We start from the raw sequence: 8,818 nt of genomic DNA, 5'->3' as shown, positions 1-8,818 counted from the left end.
CCCCCCTCAGCAATTAACGCTGCTTCATCTCTTCATGAGCTGCACCATTTCCTTTGTCCCCAAATGAAATCTTGTTATTTCCCGCCTGATTAAATAAATGATTGAATCCTTGTTGGTATTAAGGTTGTTTTGCTGCCGTTGTCCCGGGGATACCGGTGTGCATTCGATTTGCGCTCCGCCGGGACGACAGGCCACCGAGTTATTTCTGAAAAGGGACGAAAACCCATCGCTGCGACGGGAATATGGCCAAGTGTTATGCATCGGCTCTATTAAAAAGTCTATTATCGCAAACGTCTCTCTCTCTCTCTGTCATTGCGACCACTGTGTGCCGAGTCCCTCCAGCCGTGGCACGCTGCCGGCAGAAGCCCGGGGAAGCTAATGCGCCTAATATGTCCCCAGGAACATCGCCTCTGCCAGCCGCGCACTCTAAATCCGCCTGTGTAATCAAGGGGGGGAAGGGGGTACGGGACATGAATATCAGCCGATAGCGGCGGCGGCGGCACATCCATATCTCGCTGTTTGCCTGCCGCCCTGATGAGCCCGTCTATCTTGAATTACAAGGTGAAAGCGTGGCTTTTGAGCGCTCGGCGAAGTGGAGCATCTTGGGTAATGAGGATGGTCTTCCTGCGCGCTCTGGCAGACCATGGGAGTTAATCTAATGATGGGGGGGGGGAGACATGAGTCTTAATGGCCTCAGAGAGAGAGAGAGAGTACCAGAAAGATAGGGACTAATGGAGACTCGAAGACAGATCCCTCTATTTTCCCCCCGTTTCGCTGGGGCGGCACACTTGTATCATAGGCTTAATAATCTCTGCACTTGACTTCCAGATTCAATATAGAAAAAGCCTGACTGAGGACTGGCAGGAATCAAAGGAATAAAAGTGAACTTAGTGACTCTTGAGAAGCTAATAAGGCAGCGCTGTCGACTGTGAGCAGCTGGGAGGAGGAAGGGTATTCTGACATCAAGTCAATATTGTGACCTGTTTAAAGTTATCTGTCATGAATCATAATAGCCTGCAGGTATTATTTATGTGGCCATGTTACTATACAATACAGAACAGGGAGGGGGGAGGGAAGGAAAGTAGAAATCACTTACACAGTTTGATTATGAATATGAGTCATTTGGAAAAATCGGAGTACATGTAGAGCGATAATTGCCGGACGTCATCCACCCAACCGAGTCGCTCCCGTTCTCTGTCAGTCATACCCGCATCAACTACCTTACAGCTCCCATACCGGTAGCGCCGTTATATGTTTGTCTCGTCGAGTAATGCCTCTCCCTTCCTCCAGAGGGATTACCGGCGCCTGTGAACAAGCCCGCTTCTATGGTAATCCACCCGGCGATGACAGCACCTTATAATCAACAGCAGGCTGATACAGCAGCAAGCAGCAGGCTCCTGCAGCGTAAAATCGGGATAAGACGGCACTCAAAGGCAATTAGCGCAGACCGGCAACAATAGCGGTCCTCCAAACTCTCAGCCAACCCCCTCGAACATGCACCGATGAAGACGCCTACACACACACACGCACTCTATAGAGGACTCGGCTTTAGAGGTTGTGGTGGGGTCAGGGGGTCTGAGTGGTTTGGAGAGGTTGTCATGAATAGCACGGTGTCCCCTCAACCGGCATGACATGTTTTGTTCTCTGCTCTCATTACCACCGAGGCGCCACTCCAGGAAATGAGCAGCCACAGACGCTTTGGGACAAAGAGGAGCTGCATCTAATAGGCCTTGTACTGGCAGTGCGACAGGTGACCCCATGGGTGACACTCTGCCTGGGTCTAATCAAAGAAAAACTGATCCATTTCAGTTGTTTGATTGATAGTTATTTTTGCTATGAGGCCATAAGGTAGGTGTATTATAAAATTGATACACCCTATTGGCTACTTTCTGGATGATTCCAGATGATTATATAAGAAAACTGAAGCCAGGTACGTGACACAGCTGACACATGAGTGTTGAACATTAACCCTTTATACTCTGCAATAGAAATGGTCCACCAGAGCCTACACTGCTATTTTTGCTTACTGTGATGTCATGTTTTCAAATGTTTCATATCCCTAAAATCTGCACAACCCAAGCTAAAAGGCTATGTAAATCAATAAACCATGAAAAAATACTGACATTGTGTCAAATTAAAAATTGGACAAAATTGGACATGTTTTTTTGTTTTGTTTTTTTACCAAAATTTGCTAAATACACTCATTGTAAATGTATGAACATGAACAAAATATTTCTCAACACTCCAAAATTTATTTGAACTATGTACATCTTTTAGTTTTTGAGATATGCTTTGTGAGCAAAGTGCAAGGGTGTTTTTGTTAGTTTTGGCCCTCCCACCCCCGCAAAGAGGGTAACCGATGTCTGGAAGACACCTGCCTGCTCTCTGTTTCCTCTCTGCCTGAGGGAGAAACATTAGTATTTGGCCAGCCAATATTAGCAGTGGCTCGTCATCTGCTAATGTTTCTCCAGACATTGGCTATCCTCTTTGCCGGGGTGGGAGGGTCGGAGGCCGGAGATGTTTCGGGGATAGCACAGCTGAGAGCAGAGCTGACAGCGGAGCTCGCCGACAATCAGGCTTCCTCCTCGGTCAAACACCCGGAACATTAGCGGCCTAAACAGCCGGGTGTGCTGGACCTTTTCACCAGCAGACACGGGCTTGGTACAACATGATGATGTCATCAATGTCATATACAGAAATGGATGCAAAATTAGATCTCTAGAACATACCTAATCTGCAATTCAATCTTTATATAAGATTTTATCTCTTGTAACTTGACATACAACTTTACAACTTTCCACAGTTCGTTTAGAGTGAAAAAAACATGCTACAGGGGTGTAGGCAGTGAAGACAGAAGTCTTACCTTTCAGATGCAAATAGAATTATGATGCTAGCTATTATGGCTTCGATTTTACAGCCATCTAAACAGCATGATGCAAATGAGGCCGTGGATGGCCGATCCGGGTTTAAAGGTTTAAAGCAGAACTGTCCGTTTTTAACCTGGACCCTATTTTCCCCATTATTTTTCATCATTCCAATTGATTCTGACCAAAATGTCATCAACTGCTTCACTGTGGAGCTTGCCTGTTGAAAAAGACATGCTTTGGGTGTTTTTGGGGTTGATTTTTGGAGTTCAGTGGCTAGTTAGGACTGTACTGGAGAGCTGCACACCCAACCTAAGTAGATCTGTAGTGAAGCAGTTGAGGACATATTGGTCAGAATTGATTGGTATGATGGGAAAAGATGGAAAAATAGTGTCCATAAAAATGGCTGGAGTTCTGCTTTAATCTGAACATGTACATGCAGAGTGTTGACTGCCTATCCTGACTGCTGCCTGACAGTTCAGAAAGCCTATAAAAGGCCAACAGATTACAGTCTTGTTTGCCCATGAACACATCTCACTGAATTCACCCCCGAGACATGTCATACATGACTAATGCCCACTGGCCGCGATATTCAATGCGTGTGTAAACCGCGCTGCGTTTCAAGAGTTAAATGGACTCCCTCTAATCGAGACAGGCAAGTTGGTTCAGTCATTTCGCAAGAGTGCATTTCTCCCCCTACGACACATATCAGCGCGCATATCATCATCCTCATCCAGCCGCCTCCCATCAAATCCCCGACGAACACGCTCCGACAACCGGGTCATGGGAACGAGGGTGACCCAGTGCCAGTGGAGAGTGGTTCCCCCACCGCAGAGGGAAAGGCCCCCTGCCTGTCTCCACATTCAGGGAGTGACTCAGCCCCCTGGATGCCCTGTGGATGGGTTGAGAAAGAGTTGGATTGAATTGATGGCTCAACAGCCCCTCCAAGATGTTGTTTGCTGTTGTCCTTGTGGTTCTGGATTCTAACCCTAACCCTAACCCTAGACCTCTGGACGTGTCTTGGGCCTAATTCAACCCTGTCTCTCGTCATTGGTCACTGGTTATCAAGTGGACACCTCACATAAACGTATTTTGGAGTACCAGAAGGGTTTTCATAGATTTTGCAAAGATTTGAGACTTGAGAACTGCAGCAGAACTGAGAATTGGTCCAAATGAAAGCATGGAGCAGATCATTGGGCCTTCCGTTTTTAAAGGCAATGGTAGTGCTTTTCCATTAGCATTTCTCTTTGTCATCACAGCTCATTTACAGTGATATGAGAATATTCTACATGTGGCATCCTAGCAACAAGGCCTAAGTTCTAAAATACCTACGTTTTACAATAATTGATTGCATTTCTTGTGGATATCTTCCATGCATCAAACCTATAATTTCAGAGCTTAAGCAGCCACATTTCATTGTTTGCCAGCAAGAGACAGGTTTGCATAACTCTTATATAATTATGGCACAGCCTTGACAAAGGGGGTGGGCATCTGGAGAAACAGAGCAGAATTAAGGGGCAGGAACGTCTGAGGGAGAGCCAGGCCGACAGGCGAAGCTCTTCTGCAAGCCCTCAGTGCTAAGTGGCCCAGACGGGGACTCTGTCATGTTTGATGCCAATGCTAACTAAATGCTGAGGCATACAACATTCCCTTCCCTTCCATTCCTCCCACTCGATTGTCTTCCAGTGTGTGTGTGTGTGTGTGTGTGTGTGAAAGGTGTGGGGAGGCACAGTGAGGTTTAGGTTATGTAAGCAGTAATGAGGTGAACATATTGACCATATTGATATGCACTGGGTTGACATCTGCACTGCGTTGTCCTAACAACTGATAATAGCTGCTGTATCGGTTATGTAGTGTGTGTCAATGGCCTTGCGCTCAGTAGATGAAACCAGATGGTTAAGGAATGCCAGCGATTGCAATTAGCACAAACTGGGGCACGAGTGCAAAAAGCGATGCCAAGAAAACACAGTTGTTTTCATCGTCCTTTTGAAATGAAACCTCTCGGAGCTATAGGCTCGCACTCCAGCTCGTGTGGGAGTGACAGCAGTGTCTCTTCAGCCCCGTGAAAAAGGACCATATGCAGGGACGGCCCTCTTCCCCCCCTTCAAGACCAGGCAGCGAGAGAGCGCACAGCTGGAGAGCGGTGGAAGTGAAAGACTACTGTTGCCATTCATCGCTCCTCTCCCGCTCCTCAGCTGTGCCATTTTCAATCAATAGCTTTTAGGAAATCGGCGTCTACCCTGCAGTTTGAAATGAAAGGCGTCTTTTGTTGCGAGGCCGATAGTGTGTGTGATGATCTGTATATATAGTGACGAGCTCAAGAGACACGTTTCCAGAGGCGTTTTCTCTCCTTGCAGCGGATTACATAACATACATTTTCACGTTCAAAGTAAAGTTTGAATGCCTCGGGGGAGAAGACACATTCACTACAAAGTGGGAGTTTAAGTGATATCTACCTATCCTCTGGTGCGAAGTGAAATGGAAAGCACTGCTTTTTAGCAGCAGCACATTATGTGGCACAAGCCTTGCATGTGAATAAGATCATCTCGTCTCCCCTCCGGCTCCAGGTGTTTACTGGGACCACTAATTTCCATCTGCATATATGCAAACCTCCTCCTCCTACTCCTCCTACTGCTCGTCTCCATTCTGCGGATCATGTGCCAGCGCCTGGAGCATTAGCTCATGTTCAGAGTAATGAGAACGCGAGAGTGACTTTGATTTGACCAAGGAGAAGTCACACGTACCTACTTCATTATTTTCTCATAGCAGCCATGCTCTTCAGATACATGACTGTTGCACTAATGCAAGGATGATTGTTGTAATAGCAATTATGGTGTTAACACCTGCACTGATGCCAAAATATACAAGAATGACTTCAAAGCACATTGTGCAAACGCCATACCTGAAATAAATACCACAGCAAATTCATTCACAAAAACTTTACAATTGCATTGCATATTGTTTGGTTACAGTATTTTAAGAATAATCAGAGTTTCAGAGCAATGCGGCGTAGCATAGTGACTACCAACTGTCTTGTTCTGAATGCAACATCGCCATCTGGTGGACTTCATCCCATGATTAAAGCCAGAGCTCCATTCCTTATCATAATTCTGTAAAAACATGCACCAAGAGTGTAATGGAGTTATGAAGAATGGGTGAATGCTCACTTAATAGCACATACATGAAAGTGGAGCTAAAAAACAAGCGTAAAAATAGACGAGTAGCCTGCAGGTTTGGTGCTAAAAGAATATTAATTCTGGACAGGATGATACAGGATGATTGAAAAAATGTGTGTATTGACCATGCGTTGTAGCCGACCATATCCACAGTATAAGAAGAATAGTTTAGGTGCAGAAGACAAAAACCCCTCTGTCATACTCTTAATGAAGTTTTGCAGTGAAAAACTTTTTGTATACTCCATGGTGCCAATGCTACATATTTGCTGTTGGTATTTATATATAAATGTTGGTATTCATATATAAATTAATACAGAGGGTGCATCCTAAATTGAGTTTATGTAGACAAATCAATATTATGCCAAATGTATTCTAGTATTTAGAAGACCATGATTGTTGCTGTTCTATTGTGTATTCTACATATACACTGAGGAATGACAAGACCAAGACCGAAACACCATTTAAAGTATACAAGTGGAAAGTATACAAGTGGACTAGAACACCAGAGGAGACATTAAAGATGGATAAAGTACCAGCATCCCAGTCCAGATACACCCAAAATGTGTGAGACTAGACCAATAGGAAAGACACATATGGTCATTTTTATCATTAGGCCTGACAATATAATCAGCATGGTATTATATCAAGCTAAGTAAGGAGACACACAGCACTGTGGATGACACTCAGATGTTTCTGGGTGATCCAGATACGGTTGTGATGTCACCTCTCTGCTCTGCTCAGAGAGGGACATCATTTTGTGTGCTGTACTTGGTTCCCCTGTCAGCCTGAAAGCACCTTATGAAGAGAATCTACAATGACTTACAGTAGGTACTGTACATAGTGTAGGATTTTTTCTCTTTGCTTATTGTGATGATGGTATACACCCTAAAACCCTAAGACTATTGGTGCAGTAGTAGCTAGAGTCTTTCATCTATTGTGATATTGTGTGTTGTTTTGAGCTGTATTGCAAATTTAAATGATTAGCTAAAATGCATAAAAGTGCATTGAAGGCTCAAGGCTTAACTGAAGGTTCACCATAGAAAATTATATTAGTAATTAATAATGTTGCCTTCCTCTGACAATTGTGGTAGTCACCATATATGGATTTATGGTTTGTTAAAATGTGTTTGTCCTGTGGATTTGATCCTCTGTTCTCCCTTTCTCCTCTTCTGTCTCAGTCCTCTCTCTTTTTCTTCATGTCTTTCTGTCTGCTTTCTTTTGTTTTTGGAAGTGATTTATCTTCTTTCATTAATACAATATTTTATTGATCCCTGTAGGAGAAATTCTCTTCATTCTGCCCCTCCACAGGGAGGTCAGAGGTCAGGCTCTGGAGCAGGCAGGGATTCAGTGTCTTGCTAAAGGACACTTCAGCAGGGCAGATGCTTGCTAACCCTTGACCCATTTTATTGTATATCAACGTTCAGAAAAGATCTGTAATACTAATATTAGTGTTACAAAGCATGTTTAGGCTACTTCATTATAAAACAAATCAGTTCTGGTCCTCAGTTCTGAGCAGCTGAGACAGAAGGAAGCCATTATAAAATACCCCATAAACTCAGTTTAGTCAAGTCCAGAGACATGCAGGTCAGGTGGATTGAAGACCACATGGCATGCCCATAGGCATGAGTGTGTTTGTGTGTAGTATGGTATATGATGTGTATGTAGTATGTATATGATGTAGTATGGTATGTAGTATGTATATGACATGTATATGATGGTATGTAAGCCCTTTGCTTGTAATAAAAAGCTATATAAATAAACATGACTTGACATACCTTGGACTGCTTTACAGTTAGGCTCATTTCAATATAATACAATAACCAAAAATCGCCATCATACCACTACTTATGTGTCACTTATGTGTCACTTAGCAACCACTCTATTTCTATTTCTTGGTAGAGGAATAATGGTTTGTTGTAGCCTATTTATTTTTGCAATTATTCTTATAAAAATAAATGTATTTGTTGAACATTTGCATTCTTAGTTTTTTTTTTTCAATGGCGTAGTACCTCCGTTTTAGTACATGGTAACCAGATTTTTTGGAGCAGCTGCAGGGACATTTGTGGTTCACATGAAACTGTGACTTTATTATTTTTTGTCAGTTACAGGCCACCGTAGCTCAACCTGGTGACCCTCACTCCCTGGGCCCTGTCCTGCACAAACACATGAAAAAAGTGAACTTGGGGCGAAAATAAGACGTTTTTATTCCATGTAGATGTCCTGTCTGTGTGATGGATATTCTGTATTTTGCTCTTGCCTAAGAGAGAAAAAAAAATCTTCACTGCTTGTAACCATTTAGTATGAGTAGCTATTTGTCCCGTCTGCATGATGTTACTCAGACTTGTTTGTTTGGATGGTGGATTTTGATGCATTTTGTCACTAGTCATGTGATTCTGGCTCTATGTACATCATCTACTACAATAAATGTACCTGTTCCTGAATTATGACTGTAACGATCTGTTAGAATTCTATGGTATTCTGTGGTTTCGGAATATAATACTAATTCTAGCTAATACACAGCCCCACATCTGGTGATTCAGGTGATTCACTGACTTCATCACAAAAGATACATTTAGTATTAGTTCTACCCTGACAACTGATGTATTATAGAAAACTTGATACACCCATACACGCATTTGTATGCAATACAACCATAGATGTTGAACTGAATCATGGTGCAGAACACAGTGTGGACGATGATTGTCAGAATGATCAGCAAACTACATGGAAGTGAGTGTCAGCCCTGCAGCCCCAGTCCAGCCCAGTGTGGTTTTGGTT

The sequence above is a fragment of the Centroberyx affinis genome, unplaced genomic scaffold (assembly GCF_046629955.1).
Source record: "Centroberyx affinis isolate AG114_WGS23_722 - 3 ecotype Tasmania unplaced genomic scaffold, CSIRO-AGI_Caff_v1 ptg002676l_1, whole genome shotgun sequence".
Taxonomy (NCBI): Eukaryota; Metazoa; Chordata; class Actinopteri; order Beryciformes; family Berycidae; genus Centroberyx; species Centroberyx affinis.
This window is presented reverse-complemented; position numbering follows the sequence as displayed.